Raw genomic sequence first — 12,838 nt, forward strand, 5'->3', positions numbered from 1 at the left:
TTCACTATTCAAGATGGCCGACCAGTTCACATTTCAAGATGGCTGACCATTTTTCATGACTTTAGGTATCCTGAATCTGCGCCGCTGACGTTACTTCCCTTTAGCGTAAGTAAATGCATGCCCGACGAATTTAGGCAGTCAGCCTCGACCCCTTCAAATCTCCGTAACAGTGTCATTTTTTGTTGCCTCTTTGGTAAAAATTGTAAATATTATACAAAAATAATACACGCACTATTCAAGAAAATGGTGTCCCAAATATTGAGAAACATTTAAATCCAACCGTTTTAGATTTAAAAAAATTATATTAACATTCAGCTTATGTTCGAAGTCCTGTACCTTTTTTGAAATAAATTAGTATAGGAGCTTGAGATGAAAATAATATAGTGATATATAGTTATAATATAGTTATGCGAATTAATAAAAGTACATACGAGATTGGATACCTATAGCACATCAGAATTACCGTAGGTGTCTTGTTGTCAGGATGTGTTACATTAAAATCATTATGCAAATCCCGCTTCACTGGCGTATACCATAGATCCCGGGTCGACTTCGCTCCTGATCTATTCGAAATCCCCTTAATACTAGATACTGCATGAAAAGTTTCAAAATTGTTCGAACACATTTAATTTGTACTGAAACTCGACAAACCGTGATCACTTAACTTGTCAACCTAGTAAACGAAGAAAAAATTATGATCGACGACATGGCATCGCATATTTAACAAATGGCTGACGATTTAATAGAGGTCAAGATGCTGTTGCATTCTTCCGTTGTTTGTATCCTCGTTCGCCAGCATGAAAGACTAATGAAATCCTCCTCGTTCGCTGGCAGGAAAGACTAATGGCACCCTTCAGAAAATGGAGTTTGAAGGTGAAAATGTATGTATAACAAGGTGATCATTAACACCAAAGATGAACACTGCGAACGTAACCAGAGGACCTTTCCTAGGACTGATTGTAACCGTGGGGATTGGATAGCAATGAACATAATCGTATTTGCAGACTTCGAACACATCAGGCTGTCCGGGAACGCGATACCTTCGACATTTTATTGAGCCTTCTGTGATCCCATTAACAGCGATGTCGTGCAGCTGACTTATTGAGAGGAGTTCCTCTATTCTCGACACTGTGGCCGTTTGGAGTCATGTCCTAAAACTTTCTCGAAGAAAAGGCAATTATGCGAAACAAATATCGATTTCGATTTTTCACTGATAAGTAAGTAGTTTGGTTAATGGAAGCGAAAGGAACTTGTATACCAAGTTTCGACTCAATCTGGCCTGTGTTTATAAGCATTTGAAGGTACAATCGGAACACGAAAATACACGAAATCGAAATATGAATCTTCTTTCGTTAGCAACTCTACTCGGTCATAATCTTCTGGTATACCAATATGGTGTGGCAATCCACTGTTTTTTCTTTGCGACAGGGTCAGAACATATACCTTAATCGTTTCTCCATTTGAAAATAACACTGCCACTGTAAAGCTTCAAAAACTAGTTTATTACGCTTGGCGTAAATCATTATCAATCATTAATGAAAATATCCAGGATATATATTCTCAGATCAACAACGTGAAAGCAGAAAAACATACTACGAATGTTGGGAATAAACCCATTGGGCAGGTTCTACAGCCTTTTTCCACCCGGCATGCTCTTCAAACTCAAAGTACGTCACAGAGTGATAGTGTCGGTGAAAGCTCGTAAACGACCTTTTGAGGGATACCTGTATCCAGCAGGCAGACAAATGGTTATTAAGTTGTTCTCATACATACGATTGGTGTTGCCATGGCAACCCCTGTCGCGAATACATTTCGCATATGAGGCATTGAATCACCTCCCACAACACCTTATGAAGTCACCGAAGCGAAGACAAAAACGAGAGCGTTCGCAGTAATCTGCCGCGTTTCGTTATTATTTGAGCAGTTTTTATGTAATTTTGGACCAATGCCGCCGGAGTTAATAGACCATCAAGTCATTATAAGATGAAAATGTTGATGAAATATGTAGGAAATTACCATAACATTGTTATTGATAATAACAGTGGTTTTAAGGCAAAAAAATCGCCGTCATTCGATAAGTTTTCTAACAGCGATTTGCGTTTGACTTAGCTTTGGCATCACAGATTTTATCGCTCTCGGTTTTCCCCAGCAAAACCACCACTAAAATAATACAATTATCGTTGCATTTAAAGCTGTTTCCATGTCGTAAATCATTGTTCTTATAACACTGAACATGCCATCAGGCCAAGCTACAAATCCTACGAACGCTTAACTTAATCTTTCGATGGTAGTGCCATTAGTAAAACCCCTTTGCTTACAGCAGTTCTTAATGAGATTTTAGGAGGGAGATTTTACAAGCTGATATATAACGTGTGACAAATTTTATGTGAAGTTACATATTACAGAACAAGGCATTGGAATTCCCTGAATTGAGCATGCGCCCAAATATAGTACTGCACAATGTGGTTCTATTCCAAAAACACACTCCACTAGTTCACTTCGTATACAGAGAATTCCTAATGTCCTAGCAATAAAAAACCCCTGAAAGCTACAGACTGTTGCCGCTGCCGGTGTGGACAGTAACTTTTTACCGGTCACACACACGAAAACTTTGTGTAGTGACGGGTTCATTTTCGTGCCATTGTGTAAATATTTCAGACCCAATGACACCTTGATTAGGGATCTCTGTTCTGCAACTAACTACCTGTGAACTTTGGACCATCTCCGACACAGAACTTCTAATGCTTGAAAGATGTCAACGTTATGCAGCTAAGTTGATACAAGGTTTGCCCACGAGAACTCTGTCCGACATTGCTCTAAGCACGCTTGGTTTATATTCCATTGAATCATATTTAGATCTATGCAAATTAAGCTTCTTTGGCACTCTTTGTTGACTGAACAGTAATCTAGCATGCAAGAAAGTTTTCTTAATTCGTCTTTGTGAATTCAATATTTCTGCAGTTCAAAAACAAATTTCAAAAGGGCTTCATACCCGATATTGTAAGAATTTTCTAAAAAACGACTTGATTTGTTTTTTAGAGGAATTCTACATTTCCGGCTTCTTTCCATCTAAAGAGATATGGAAATCTGTTATTAAGGAAGCTGTTTACCAGAGAGAAAATAACCTTTGGAGAGCTAGGCTTGGACAGAGACAAGACCTTGAATTCTTTCTTGCTATTCACGTCAAACTTGTACCACTTTCGTTATATGTTTTTGTTAAAACGTTCTATGAGTACAAAGATATTGTGTTACAAATGCTGAGAGTCATTATTGAAACTGAACCTGTAAATTGCCAAAAGTGTGATGAAAACACTTATAATTTCTTTGTGCATATTGCCACTACTTGTCCCTTGACAGCGATCCACAGAAACTACTTTTGGTCAAAACTTATTGACAACGCCAGTGTAGAGTTTACAGTCCATTTATTCAATTTGACTGATAAGGACCTTGTTTCAGTTATGCTTGGTAACACTGATATGATTCGCTTATTCCAATCGAGCGAAAGAGAAATTCTTCTTCACGCTGCTATAGAACTATTTCAATCTTGTCTAGCATAGAGCTTCCAGGTACCTAGTTTCAAGTGCTAATTACCACTATTTATTAATAATATAATTTTTCTCTATCTGTAAACGTTTTTGTTGATGTAACTCTTCTCATTGAAGGAGGAATAAAGGAACAACAACAACAACAACAACAACAACTGAAAATGCTCAAGTGTTTCAGTAAATATTACATTTGTCCGTGGATTGAAACTTTAACCACATGTTTTCAACTTCATTGAAATAGTCATGATCAATATAATGAACCATATTCACCACAGATTAATTTAAAAGGTATATAGATATGTAATAGCTGAAATAAAATACTTAATTTCTTTGACTGCTGTCACTGTATAACAACTTGATATAGCAAGTGCAATTGCCTTTAGTCTTATATGCAATATATATGGCAATATATGCCAAAACTGTAAAAGCTCATTCAGTATACAAGTTATAAATAAGCTGACATGAAAATGCAGAATATCTTTCACTTAAAAAACATAATTGTCTCAACAATATGCATTGAAAGTTTCATGTACTTATTTAGAGTCCTTCGAGCCTTATATCCCTTATTGGGAAAGTTAGTTAAATATGCAAATCAGTAACTTTAGTATGTGCAAATGCTTAACAATTTTCATTGATATTTTATCGTCTTTCTTTAATGTACATATAAGGTTACATCAACTTTGATAAAGTCAATCAAGATATATCCCTAATTTGAAAAATATGCAAATTTGTAACAAAATTCATTTACAAAATCAAAACTAGCTTTTGGTGATATTACATCATAGTACATACGATATCCATAGCAAGTGTCGTCAACTTCAATAGAGTCAATCCAGATATGCATCCCTAAAAATGAAGTACATTATATATGCAAATTAGGAATTGGCTTTAGTAAAACTGCATAATGACTTCATATTATGTTGTATCATTATATCTGCCATGTAAAAAGCAAGTTCCGTCAATGTTGATCAAGGCAATTAAGATATATATTCCTAATTAGAAAAGTTCATTAAATATGCAAATTAGGAATTGGCTGAAGTAAAAAGGCGTAATGGCTTTAAGTAATGTTGCATCATAGCATCTCTAATATACACAAAAGGCTTGTCAATTTTGAATGAATCAATTCAGATATATATATTCCTAATTAGGAAAGTTCATCAAATATTCAAATTAGCAATTAAGGGGACGCTGCACCCAACGTAGCGTATTTTGCTTGAAAATCACTTTTTTTAAATATTCATTCAATTTAAATGAATTTTTCAACCAAAGATTAAAATATTGGTTGGGTCTACCATTGAGCTTGTCAAGCAGTCATGAGTGACGTGAAACAAGAGTGTTAATTTATGCAAATGTATGCAAATTACCCGATTTACTGGCTTCTTTCTTCTCCCAATGTCAAGATTTCCAAAAATTTAACTCCACCTTAGCTGGATCAAATTTTGTGAAATTTTCAAATTATGTTTTTTAAATGGTATATAAAAAACGGCTATTTTGTTTGGCAATAAAGTTCTTACCTTTTGCATAAGAGGCATTTTAATTTTGCCAATCATGATTTTAATCACTTTTATGAGTGTCAGTTTATCAACCCATGCCATTTTAGAATTAGAACAGATAATGCAAAATAATATAGTCGGTTTTTTCTACATATACTCTTCTGTCAAGTGAAGTACTACATTTCAGAACATAGCATTGAGTTTTGACTTACAATTAATTTTTATCATTAATACCAAAATTGAGGGTTTTTTTTACCCCAAATATACACCTACTTCATTCTTCAAGTAAATTACTGCTACCATACTAAACTTTAGAGTCTCTGCTTTTTGAAAATATATAGTATGAGGGGGTTTCCTTTTCATCTTTGATGAGAAATATTGCTTTGAAAAAAAAATTTTGGCAACATGCAGCTCCACCTTAACTTTCATGTCACATCTTTATGTCTCATATGACGGATAAATCATTATGTGATCAACATCTGTAGCAAACTCATCTAATTCTGTCCAGCCATTCTAATTTTATGTCTGTTTTTTTTTGTTATTTTTGTTTTTTTGAAATCGTTAATCATGCAAATGAGTATGTAATATGCAAGCCTCATTAACCAAATCTAATCAGTCTTTACCATTCGCATATGAGACCTGTCTACTAAATCTGACTTGTATCCGTTCAGGCGTTCTTTAGATCGTGTAAATAGACAGACAGACAGACACATACACACAGACATCGGTACGACATCAGCTCACGTGTGTGAACACGTGAGCTAAAAATTAAGCCACTAACTAGCCACTTGGTTGCGCAAACCTTTTTTTCTCGCCAACAGCTTAGTTGGTTGTCCCTGAATTCACGAAGTTCTATTAACGGGTGGTCGATAAATATCCTCTTACGGGTTAATAGTGATCTGTAACAACTTATCAAAACTATTGTGCAATCTCCGAGATATTATAGGTCGATTTGTGTTCTTTTGAAATAAGTAAGAAAAATCGAAGTGATTGAGAGTACAGAGAAAAGCAAACTATAACATTCGCAGCGGTTTTCAATTTACTAAAAGAAATTCAATATAAACGAGACTGTCCAAGAGAAACACTCAGCCTGACTACAGAGCATACTGCGCCTTCAGGCGATGCACCAAATCACTCTTGGTGATATTGAGATGGCTGAGTGATACATAGAGTTCTAACTGTATTTCTCGACTGTCTTTGTCACTGAAGTAATGTCAGCGGTAGAACATCGTGCTAAGAGCACTTTACAGGGTAAACAAGTCCAGGAAATTCTCCTAGATGCATTTCGTTCTTGGTAGGAGTGATCTAAACAGTCCTCAAAATATCTATATGTCACTGTGAAAGGCTTTTGAGTAAGGCTTTTAGAGCAGAGTGTATGTTTATATCGTGTTTTCACGATTTCTGAAAACGGTTATTCCAATATGATGTTCCAAGCAATGGAATATGGCTTTCAACTCTTTTAGGTCTGTCCCTAGCGAGTCCTTTGAAAATAGTTTTTTTATTTATTGATTCTAATTCCACGGCTGAGTTTTTATCTGAAATTGCATCATATTTTGGCACAATAAGGGGCCTGATGAACCGCTGAAAAAACACTTTGATTGAGTGTGCAAGCGATTGTTCGAGATAATTGCTTCTTTCACGCAAACATGAATCAACAGAAACTTGCCGAGGCAGCTTCTCAAAACCCGGCTTGGAGTGTTCAGGTGGATTTTCAAAGAACACACGTGCGCGCCTTTGACTCGAGCTGCAATTCAATCAGGTGGCAATAAACACGCGCTTTACTGCCAGGTTTGATCTCAGGAAAATCGTAAAAACACGGCAAAATTTAAGAAATTACGTTTGCAGTTACCTATACCGGTTTGTCTCGAGTTTAGCGCTTCATGATTTCAACCATATGTGGATTGTTACACTTGAATAATGTCCTTCACGAATAGATATTCCCTCCAATTTTTTCCCAGTGTTTTTGGTCCCCCGCTTTTGTGGTCTTATTTTAAACCTCTAGGAGTAAATTAAGTTTCGACCGTCTTATTTCTTTGCGAAAATCAAAAATTACATTTTCCCTGTAAAGTTACCACAGGAATGACGGGCATTTTAAATTTCAAATGTTCGGTAATTCTGATTATTAAGCACAACATTCAAATTTATACCCTTGATTGTCAATTTTGATTTTGAAAGAGAATGAATTGAAGTGTCCTTTAGGAGAGTTTAAGCGAAAGTATGAGTCTTTCAGTTTCCAGGTACCTCCGTAAAACGAACGCGCCCACGTTGTTGTGTGAACTACATTCGGGCAGTCATCTACAGCTCAGGTATACTTGCAAGGTAGAAGGAGAAATCAAACCCCATGAAATGAGACTCCGTATTGACATCCTTCGATCAAGTTTCTAATTACGTTAATGTAATAAAGTTAATCATAAGAAATTGCATTATCTGATTGCAAATGACAATTTTCTACGATTACATATAGCTGCGAGGCACACTTAAGAGAAGAAAAATGGACTTTAATTATCAAGCTACAGCCTTCACAATAGTGCTTTTCTCCCATCTAAGGTTAGAAATTTAACTGTTCCGAAGGTTTTGCTAATTAAATTCATTTAAATTTTGACGTAATAAACTAATGGTGTGTTATGAAATTTGAAATTCGGAGACACTATTTTAAAAAATATCTGGTATTCATAACTCACCTACATATAATTATATTTTAGTCGCTCCCTGGCTCATCAGTTGGGCTTTTTTACGCTCGCCATCCATTTAGCAGCCATACATTTATCCTCACAGGTTTTTGCTCACCTACTCTATACAGTTATCTTCAAATTGACGCTATTTATCATGTATTGTTGCTACACGGATGCACTTTCAAATTAGTTTATAGTTTGTTCATAGTTTGCCATTTGTCCTGCATTTTCTGAGATAATTCTCAAAAAGATAATGTGGCCTCAATTTATTGATATTAAGACAATGTCACTTAACTTTTTTTCCACCGTGTGTTGTATGGCGAAATGATGTCTTTTAGTGCTTGGCAAGCCAGTAGTTTACACTTACGCGAATGAACATGTCATATTATAAATTCAAAAAGGTATTTCTTACCCTAGGCCTAATAAAATTATTCATTATTTCAATTAGTAAATATATATTATTAGACTATCGTATTTTACTTAACTAATGGCGGAAAATCAACGTAAAGGCCATCATTGCACATGACAGAATGTCAAGTTTACGTTTAATAAAATTAATGGTGGCCTGTCGTAGTGACATAAATAAAAATAAACAATAAAAAAACAGCCAAATATATTTTGGTCATCGGACGATAGTAAAAAACTCGTTTTTTGCAATCTGAATTTCATATTTGACCGTACTCCAGTATCTCTCAAGTGAATACCAGACTATGGAGATTTTCTGATTCCCTGAGATCCCTTGACCTTGGAAATCGAATTAGAGACCACAATAGTATCATTACCCTTCCCAAGTTATTTTGCGTGGTAGGAAAATAAGTGTAAACATTCCTGTTACTCTTCACAAGTATTCTCATAAGTACAGCAGTGTACTTCATCCAGCATGAGTAATTTTGCCTAAGCCAGTAAGTTGTTGATACAGTGAAATTCTAAACTGTATAAAATTTACTCTCCTTATAGGTCTGTTAGTGGAGAACTTCTCCAGGAGACATTTCGAAATTGCACTCATCGACCGACGAAATTCTAGAATAAAGTGTTTGATTGAGAAACGTAATATGTAGTGTTTCTCAATGATCAGATTTTCTGAGCGACATTCAACGGTGAAATATATTCTCACTGCTCCTTTTTCAACAACTTCAGTTGTCATTAACGTCTCGGGCTTGCTGGCGTTGAAATACGAGTATTCCAAGGGAGAGTCATATGCGTTCACGCAGTTTTAGAAGCTTTAAATCGAAAAATGTAACTTTTAAGCATTTTTGATAGTGTATCCTGCAGTACCTCCCCCATTTTATTGTAAATTTTAGCATGTGTGCTTGTATGATGTTTGATGTTGTATGTTATCACATTCCAGTGTTTGTGATATTCCCAGCTTTTGTCGAGGAGTAAATAATAATGACGACAATGCTACCAATGTTTTTAAATTCCATCTCATTCAGCTGACTGGTTTTCAGCACACCAAATTATAGTCAAAAGCATTAAGCTTATCTGAAATATGCTCCGCGTAGCAGCGTTCAAGAATACTCGAAATTGGACGGATCGTATAGACAACATATGTGGAAGGATTGAAATGCACTGTAGCGTGCAAGAGGACTCGAAATGTCTGCTACAAGACGTACTTGAAGTCAACGCAAAGGGTCTAATTGAATACCATGCTCGGCATGCTGCGATACGGTCACTGACCAGACTGAGTACGTACGTTTACTTACGACAGCATAAATTAAAATGCTTAGGGTTTACTGTTCAATTGTTGTATACATAGATGCACCTTTTGATTAAATGGTGTAATCTACTTATTTTCCACGAAATCCGTATATATATGACGCCCACTTTATTTTTGGGTTGACAATGACGCCCTCTTCCGCTAAATCAAGTCAGCTGACTTAAGTATATTGATAAAAATGCAAAGAAAGTGGTAAATATTACAGGTTTAAACTAACCTATTATAGATTCGATTGTATGGAAGGACAATGACCCTCCCTGGAGTGCGCAGGATGAATTGTGCGTTATACAAAACCAATTTAAAATTCTGAAAACAAATATGTTATGCAAAGATTCTTCAATAATGCATAGCATATAAGATAAATCTAAAGCTATTCATTTTGAATAATTTAAATACATTATTACAAAGCTTATAGCTGTACGACAAAATCGTCCACCTGTAATGTGTTTAGCAAAGTACAATACTACTCATGTAAAATATTTGAAAACCAGCTCGATGATTCAACGGCGCAAAACTGTACCTTAATCGTTTTTGCGGAATGTAAAGAAATAATGGAAATTGTCTTTAAATGTAGAAAAGTAAGCCATCATCGAAAGTCCATAGAATGGAATGTCGGAAACGTATGAAAATAACAGAGAGGATGCCATACATGGTGAAAGTAATTATTTTCTGATCAAAGGTCAATGGCTAAAGGCTTCATAGTTGCATGTTACTCTGTTCGTGTTTACATATGATTCAGTTCATGGTTTGGCAGCGCAATTTCAACTTAACTCCAAGAGAACAATGGTGCGGAGCATTAATTCATTACTCGCTGCATGTACATTCTTTGAAATTCCTTGGCAATGCTTGTGTAAACAAATTGTCGTGAATAACATATTTTCAAGGCAATGGTTCCGCCATTTAATACATTTTATCAGATCATTGTTGAAATCTGTAGATCTGGAGTTGATTAACACTCTCTTTTCAGTACAACGATTCAATCGTATTCGCTTTGTGAAGTAAAACGGTAAAGGAACTCTTAGGAACAATATGCCAAATGTAATGCCTTTTCAATTCCTGTTTTGCCGTACCTATTTGGAAAATCGATTTAATTACGTAGGACAAACAGCCTGAATAAACTTACGTTTTAATCGTAATCGAACGATTAATTAAATTAGCGTGATTTTGCTCTGCAAAACTAATCAAAACAATCATCTTGTTTTCTTTTGCTCCAGACGGAGCGGTTGTGAAAAAAAGATTTGGTGTATGGTCGGTCGCCCATCTGTGCCATGTTTAATTTCCTAAGTAAATGTATTATTTATGCAAATAGTTTTAGTGAGCGATGTTTGACTATGTAAATCAAGGAATAGCGAGTCATTATCAATAATGAATATTTAATTGCCTTAAAATTTTGACGCACTATATCTGTTCTTTTGTCAAATATTCAAGTTAACTGAATGAAATGCCAAATTCAAGATTTTGTCTCAAGGTCAAGTTTAGAAGCTTTGTATCAACTATATGGTCAATTTTCATATTTAACGAACTTTCACAATGATGGATTCAGATCTGGAATGACTGTTACCAAAATTGACAAAACTTGTCATATGTAGTGACACTACAAAGACTTGATAGCAGTCAAAGCTATTTTAATAGTGGTTTCATATCGACGAATTAGTGGTGTATATGTCACTTAGGGTAGCGACATACCTTATAGACACTTTCAGATTTTTATTTTTTTCTCAATTATAGAGGTCCCAAGGCCCAATAAAGTATATATTTTCTAAAAGCCCTGATATTGGGAAATTCGACCATGTACAGTCGCGTGATAATCGTTGTGCTGAACCTTCCAAAAATCGGGTTTTCTCCCTATAGCGAAGACGCTGCAAGATTTCCGGTTGAAATTTATGCATTGACAAGCCGTAGAAATACCCTTCAAATCCGTGTGCGATTTTGTTCCATTTTTCCAGAATCTCCATCCTATTTATATGGCGCGACAGTAACGATTCCTTGAAAAGCAGCTTAGTCTAACACCTTCAATAGTTCATTACAAGAAACAAAGGCATAAACAGGAAATCCCAGACATAGATTTGAAGGATATTATCAAGGCTTATCAATACACAAATTTCAAACGGAAATCTTGCAACGTGTTCGCGAAAGGGAGGTAAACCCGATTTTGGAAGGTTCAGCAAAACGCTTGTCACTTAACTATTATGCAAATAAAGACTCTGTACTGTACAAAGTCGGATTTCCCAATATCAGGGCTTTTAGACAATAGATGCTTTATTGGGAGTTGGGACTTCTATAACAGAGAACAAAATTAAAAATCTGAAAGTGTCTATAAGGTAAGTGGCCACTTTAACGACATTTTTAATTATAGTTATATAGTAATGAATTATAAAGTATAATAATAATAATAATAATAATTAATATAATTAATATAAGTATTATATAGAAATAATAACGCGAATAATAATAGGTTCAATTTCCGTGAAAATTTCACCATAAGGGTATTTTGGGTCGAAAAGACCAAATATGATATCGATTTCACTGCCCCATGTTTCCATGGTAACCATTTTAGGGGTTGAAAATTTCAGTTTTGCTAATATCCCATGAAAAGTTACTTTGATTGATATGAAAATTACCTAGTGGGGGAGTTCGGGTCAGAGAACACAAAAACCAGACTAATCTTAATGTTTCAAGTTGCCATGGAAACTATTCTGGGATTGAAAATGTTACTCTTTCACTATTTCCTATTAAAGAACTATTGATTAATGTAAAAACAATCATAATAAGGGTTTTTCTTGTTAGCACACCAAAACAATAACACTCATTTTAATGTGAGATGTTTCCATGGTAACCATTCAGGAATAAAAATTACCAGTTTTTCAAAGATAAAATCCAGTAACCAACAGAATATGTTATAGCAAAGGGATATTTTGGGTAAGAAAGACCAAATATCCAGTGTAAAAATCCAGTAATCAACAGAAATATTATGTCAAAGGGTTATTTGGGGTTAGAAAGACAAAACATGATGTCAATTTTTACTGCCCTGTTTCCATAGTAACCTATTTGCGTTTTAATATTTCAAAGTTTTCCAAATTCCATTAAAAGTAATCCCAGTTACTATACAAATGCTCTCCTAAGTGTATTTAACACAGCATGAACTCCATGTTCATTTTTGTTTCATGTTACCATGATAACCATTTAGGTAACCACAGGTTTTTTTATTTAAAACCATGCATATTTTAGATCAGGGGTATCTTTTTCGTTAACCAGACAAGAAAAGGCTATTTTATGAGATTCTGCCCATGAAGTGAATTTTCTAGTCTTTTGATGTGTATACTTGCACACCTTTAATACCCAAGGAAACAGGTATAATGGACGACAGTGGGACTCAAAAGTTTTGTAACCTATCTATTAACAACCCGTTTC

The 12,838-nt window shown here is 35.1% G+C and overlaps 1 protein-coding gene across 1 annotated transcript in view; it reads right to left on the reverse strand.

The window, feature by feature from the left end:
* Positions 1-12,838, reverse strand: part of LOC139116452 (FK506-binding protein 2-like) — a 63,324-nt gene that overhangs the window by 24,803 nt on the left and 25,683 nt on the right. The gene's annotated exons all lie outside the window — the stretch shown is intronic.

This window comes from Ptychodera flava, chromosome 17, assembly GCF_041260155.1.
Source record: "Ptychodera flava strain L36383 chromosome 17, AS_Pfla_20210202, whole genome shotgun sequence".
Lineage (NCBI taxonomy): Eukaryota > Metazoa > Hemichordata > Enteropneusta > Ptychoderidae > Ptychodera > Ptychodera flava.